The following is a 6,788-nucleotide window of genomic DNA, read 5'->3' as shown; positions in this document are numbered from 1 at the left end:
CACGGCAGGACCTCGTCAGCGGCCCGTGCTTCTGGCCTCGGATAGCGGGAGAGAAGATGAGTCCCCCTCCCAAAATCCTAATCTCTTCTATGATGTGTTCCAACAGGTGACGGGAGGGGGCTCATTTGGGAAGGAACAACGGGAGGACGACAGGCTGAAGCATGGCTGGACCCAGGTCTGGGTCATTGAAGGCAAGGAGGTTCAGCCTGGTCCCCACCCTCTACCGAATTTCGTCGTGCACAATGGCCTGCTCTACTGTGTCACGCAGCGAAGGGGGGGTGTTGTTGGTGTTTTTTCAATGTATGCTTCAGACATGGGTCACGACAAGGCGTTCCCCATAGTGACCCCTAGAGGACACAGTGTCTCGTTCCCTACTCAGGGAACCATGGTTACATAAGTAACCTGAGACTTTATGAAGGTACGAGAATAGTTTTTGTGCACAAAGAAAATAAAAATAATGAATTTATTAAAAAATGTCTTCTCTTCCGTGTCAGTCTCTGTTCCATTGTCATTTCTGGGTGAACTATCCCTTTAAGTAGTATAGGCAAAAGATTTTAAAAGAAAAGTTAGACACTTACAGTTGTCTGTGTCTGTAAGTCTTTCTAGGATTGTGAATTTGTAATGCAAACACATTTCACTCGGGGAAATTTTAGAATCCGTTCATTGTGTTTTATTTTGATAGTGCTTATTACAGCTAAGTATGTGAGCATCTTTTTAATGGATTTACTTTGTTTCCTATTTTTAATACAGCTCTTTATATGGCTTTTACCAGATTGACAATATGCTCACTCACTATTTTGTTTCTGCCATTATTTATAAAATTGTAAAACATTATTCTATTTTTGCCGCTTTTTTTTCTGTGGATCCAGCTTCCTGTGTGTTGAATCAATGTCTGGGCTGGCAGAGCAATCAATCCCCATTTCTGGATTAAGACCCAGACAGCCAAAGCCTGGGCTTCCCTGTGTCAGCAGGGCACTGTGGTTCACACACACACACACACACACACACACACACAGAGAGAGAGTAAAACAGAGTGTCCAGCGTCTTCTCAGTCTAAAAAGGGTCATTGTGCTTAAAAGGTCTTTTTTAAGAAAATACCGTTCTTCTAATTTATAGCATAAGTTTGATCTGTAAGCCACATGGCCATGTATCATGCTGACACTTCGCTGTCGATGATCCAAGAAAATTGGATCTGTATTTAGAAGCTTATCGGCAAAATGATTAGGGATGCACCGGTTGACCGGCCATAAATCGGAACCGGACGGTTTTTGCTTATAATGCGCGATCGGCAACCGGCCGTTTTTTTGTATTTTTTTCGTCCGATTTTTCCAGAAGAGCGCCCCCGCGTGCACAGACTACATTTGTAGGCCTAATCATTCACGAACATGTCATTTGTGTGGAAGAATTTTGAAATCTGTGCGCAGGACGTGAAGATTGCAATCTGCAATGTCTGCAAAGGACAAGTTAATTGCGGAGGAACAACAGCGAAGACATTCGGCACAACAAACTTGATCAGACATTGGGATGCATCCGTTGACCGGCCATAAATCGGAACCGGCCGGTTTTTTGTATTTTTTTCGTCCGATTTTTCCGGAAGTGTGCACAGAGGCGCCAGCAGAAAAAATACCACGCAGAGCAAGCTCACTGTTGGCGATGCACGATGAGATATTGGAAGAAAAATATGAAGTGATTAAGGATACGGGCAGCCGTACAGCACTGGAAATGCAGAGCTACCTGTCTGAGGCACAGATACAAAGAAGCGAACAGCCGTTGGTGTACTGGCACACAAATAAGAGCCGCTTTCCTGCACTCGCTGAAGTTGCGCAAGTGTACCTGTCCGCGCCCTGCACAAGCGTAGACAGTGAACGTTTGTTCAGCTCAGCTTCTCACGTGTTGGATGAGAAACGAAACAGACTAACTTGTGACAAAGCTGAAATGCTTCTTTTTGTAAAGAAGAACTCGCAAGCACTTTTGAAAAGCCAGAAGTAAGCGTCAGTTCTGTAGGCTATAGGATGAATATTTTTTATTTTACCTTAAAATTACATTGACTTAATGTGATTTAAAAAGCACCTGCCGTAGCATCTTTGTTTTACTCGTTGCACTAAACATTATTTGATTTAACATTTTGGAATAATTTATTTATATAGCCTATTTTGGTTTTATTTAGTTTCACTGGTAAAGACCTTTTTTCTTTACACCAAATTTAAAAATGAAAACAAATGCTGAATGCTGATTATGTAACATCTTTGTTTGGAGTGTTGAATGTGTTTTGATTGTGTTGTTTGGATTGTGGAACTATGCAGTTGTTGCCTTTAAAATTACATGGTTACAGTTAATGTTTTCATTTAAGGCCAGTTTATAGTTTCAACCCAATTTAAAAACAAAAGCTAAATGCTTTTGTCAGTAGGCCTACCTATGTTTGTATTGAATGTAGCCTACTTACTGCGCAGTTACTGCTGTTAATTTCAGATGGTTACAGTTATTGTTTTCAATAGCCAAAACCCAGTTTAGCCTGTTAAATACCAAATAAACATATTGTTTATGTATACTTTTATTCTTTCTTGTTTGTTGCTTGATAAAAATAAAAAAAATCGGAAATCGGTATCAGAATCGGACAGTTTGCTTGTAAAAAATCAGTATCGGAATCGGCCATGAAAAATCATGATCGTGCATCACTAAAAATGATCATCATCCAAGTTCCTGAAGATGTCCGCAGGTCAGCATGGCTCGGATCCTTTGATGGGCCTTTATATGGATGTTAAATTGCATCTCTGTGTGTTTCAGGTCAGAACTTCAGCAGTTTTGAAACGCCGGACACAAAGACGAGAGAGCTGCTCAGCACTGGTCAAGAGGGCCAGTGGGTGTCCATAGGAGGACTGCTGCCGTATTCTAATTACACTGTGCTGGTGAAGGCCTGTAACAGTCAGGGCTGTGTGGAGAGCTCTCCTACCAGCATCTGTCTCCCACCAGGAGGTCAGTACCAAACACAGCCCTCTGTAATAGAACACTATTTATATATTTGTTGTACACAGACTAGGTAAACTGACACATGCCACACGTTGATTATGTTCTTTTACTATATAGATTTGATCTTAGCTTACCCGCAGAGAATTATTGCAATAACCATTTGTTCCAAACATTATTTTATTTTATTTTATTTATTTATTTTTTTTTACCAGATGCTTTTATCCAAATTGACCTTTTACATTTTGACATTTTATTAAAGGTGTATACGTAAATTTCATCAGTTCATGCATTCCCTGGTAATGTTTTAATTCATTATTAATAAAAAAAAAATAATAAAAAAATGATGAAGAAATAATTATCTGTTTTTATTTAATGTATTGTTTATTTGTTTAATTAATTCATTATTTTATTTATTTGGGGTGAAAGGGGTGCTTGCTTTATTCCATATAGATTGTAAAGATTGACAGAAATTCTTAGGAAGAGAAAGCAGAAATGAAAACAAGCCATACGTGAACCTGTGTCATTCAAATAAGAATGGCTTAACGTATCTACAGTATGTGACAAGTAATGCACCATGTCTCTAGAAATGTGGGCTTTTTTTGGGTGAAAAAATTAAATTATTAGATAATGAAATATGAAATAGGAATAGGTTGGATGTTATGAAATCTAAATGATCCTCCGAAATCTCATAAACTCCACTGGCTGAAACATCAACATCTGCCAGAAAGCTGACAAGAATATGATTAGCGCAGTTAGTTGTAAATCAATATGCAGTAACTCACTGGGATTTTGTACACAAACTAAAATGATGCAATCACCTGCTATTGATTTTTTCCTTCCAAAACTTATCTTCATAAGTAAAATGTGTATTTTTTCGCATATACAATTTAGAAATGCTCAATTTCCATAATATTGCCATGTTCTTCATTAACAGACAGCCTGTAAACTTCAGCCCTGGCTCATCATATCTGACGCAGAGCTACAGGCTCTCTGCACTAATGTTTAATCACATGCCTCCACACGGGCGGAGAGCGAGCTGTTTGATCAGGCTGAATCTTCTGGGCCCTGTAACGCTGCTCTGTACAGGGCCAGCAGGGAGACATTGGACATCTGCTGGCTGACAGAGAACAATGCCCGCTGCTGGTGATCTAAAGACATGCCATTTCCTGTCTATGGCAATGGCAGATAAGAGCGTATGCACACAAGAGTAGCCACTATAAGTTTATTGCCACACTAAGGAGCCACACTTTCCCACTGTTAAATTGTTGTTGATTTTAATTATGACTCTTATGGCTCCAGAATGTTCTTTTTTACGACCTTCTCAGGCAAATGAAAGGTAACAACTCATTGGTTAAATAGGCCTTGGTCCATCCTTCCTTTTACTTAATGGTGTGGGAACTTATTAAGCTGATTTATACAGAGAATGGCTGTTGGGAAGCATGTGACACGCACTGGGTTATATGTGTTTAAGCGAAGGCTAAATTACCATGAAGGAGATAAAAAAAAGACAATTTACTGATTTCTGCCTTCCCAACTCCCCATTGTGTTCAGTGGGAAGAAATGGTTGGAAAAGAGGGGTCAGTGGACCAGTGTTACTTTAGATGAGGGTGGATATTCAGTGCAAATGATACATCTTTAAAATTTGTGTTTGATATTTTCCTTTCTTGTTTTTCCTCCTTCTTACTCTTTTACTGCACGTCATAACCAAGCACAACATGACAAGTGATAAATGCTTCGCCCTACACTGAAAAAAATGTAGGATTAAATTGAAATTGTTAGTAAATGTAACAGCATGTTTTCAAGTAGTTGCACAAAGCAAAGTAACATTTACTTACACTGTTTCAAGTAAATTTAATTTAGTCTTTGTAAAATTTTCTTAACCCCTATAAAAATACAACAATTTATTAAGGAATACGTTTTTTTAACATGATTACAATTCATTCTTGAAGAATTAATGTGTGTACTGATAATATGTTCAATAAACATTTCTGAACATAATTCAATGACAGACAACAATTTACATAAATAATATATTTTAATTCAAAGTCATAAAAATGAATGAAAGTTCACTTTAGAAGGTAAGAATAAAAAATGGTTTTAACCTTAATTTTAAATGTTTTTAAGCAAACACAATGGCTAAATGTGTGAACTATTTTTTTTTTCCATCCCAGTTAAAGCCACTCCCATACTTTTTTTATCTGAGGAATCATTAGACTGTCAGTTGTATCTCTTATGTAAAAGTAATATGGCCAGACCCATATTTCTTTGGCCAGACAACTGTAAATTCCCCAGCCAGGACCCATGCATCCACAAACACACACACTTGCACACACACATCTTTCCTGATCAAAGAGACTGGCGAGACATGTCTTTCGACCTGATAACCACGTTTGCTTTGCTTGCTTTTGCTTTACGTTCTGTGACAATTATCATTCCGTCTGAACCTGAAAGGAAGATCATTTTCCTGTTGGGAAAAGAAAATGAAGTTGCTGGGGCACGTTTCATGAACAAACATCAGCATTTGAAACCCTAGAGCTCTGCCGTTGTCTCATCTCTCACGGAGGTGAATGGAACGCTCATTCCCAGAGGAGTGTGTATGGATTGAGGATTGATTCGGGGGAATGGGACATGGCCTTGCATGTTCTTAGATGATGAAGCTGACCTGTAAACGCCACTCCATGTTAATGCCCAGCCTTTAAATACAGACCAATCGCTCTCCGATGGCCCTGTTAAAAACAGCAGCACACCCAAGTTAAAGTTCTGCGAAATTGTTCAAGTTCAACACAAAGACGCAAGAAGTATAAATTTTAAATACCACACGTTTCCCTCTACTTCTTTCAGTAGATCTTTTGGTTTGTCTTAGCTGAACTGAAGACTTGTCTCAAACTGTCCTTGTTATATCAAAGAACAGACGGAGTAGAAGGCTTAGGATACAGACGAAACATAAAAGTGCATAGTTTAAAATGATTAGTGACACTTTTGATATACCTGAGGAAGGAGGGAGGTGAAACAACGGAAGCTTCATGCCGACTGTTTGATGAAATAAGGCTGTGAGGAATTAACTCTTTTGTCAATGGGGTGTCTTACTCTCGTTAGACTCTCCTTCTCAGTCTCTCTCCATCTTTTTCTCTCTTTACAAACTTTAGGGAAAAAATCAAATGCTTTGAACATATTGTTCATTCCTCAGTGTGCAGAACATATAGGTTAACACCATTGCATTTTGGTACAGTAGTGTAGACGAGGGCAAACGCAAGCATACGCTGTATAAAACCAGTTTTTCTAAGGATTTTTTCTATGCTCACCCAAAAATAAGTAATAATACGTAACCATGGTAGCTGAAACAACATTTTTGCCACGATTGAGCTTTTAGTTCATTTATACACTTATTTACAGTACCAGTGTTAAATGTTTTAAACAGTCGCTGACCTGTTAGTTAAACGTCATATGTTTATGATGCTCATTTTTATAATAAGTAGGTTAACATGGGTAACTTTAACTTTCTAATGTATAGTTATCAAAAGTTTGCTGCCTGTAAGATTTTTTTTTGTTCTATGCCATGCCAGCAAGAAACTTACAAACAACAAACCTTTTGTGTTGAAACATGTAGGAATATGATACGGGACTGTACAGTATCTACAGGTAGCTTTTTATGCAGAAGTATGTTTTATATACATCATATCATATGACTTTTGTCATCTTTTATCGAATATTTGTGTGCAGTTGGTGGTTTCTTGATAAATTCACAGGATGCCCACCTCTTCAGTCAGTGCTACACCACTGTGTGTGTGTGTGTGTGTGTGTGTGTGTGTGTGTGTGTGTGT

The 6,788-nt window shown here is 38.5% G+C and overlaps 1 pseudogene; it reads left to right on the top strand.

Moving 5' to 3' along the window:
* The window catches only part of LOC107697660 (usherin-like), a 241,341-nt pseudogene that overhangs the window by 122,821 nt on the left and 111,732 nt on the right, over nucleotides 1–6,788 (top strand).

This window comes from Sinocyclocheilus anshuiensis, unplaced genomic scaffold (genome assembly GCF_001515605.1).
Source record: "Sinocyclocheilus anshuiensis isolate Anshui unplaced genomic scaffold, SAMN03320099.WGS_v1.1 scaffold446, whole genome shotgun sequence".
NCBI lineage: Eukaryota > Metazoa > Chordata > Actinopteri > Cypriniformes > Cyprinidae > Sinocyclocheilus > Sinocyclocheilus anshuiensis.
Note: the sequence above shows the minus strand (reverse complement) of the source record. Positions and strands in the feature narration are given on the sequence as shown.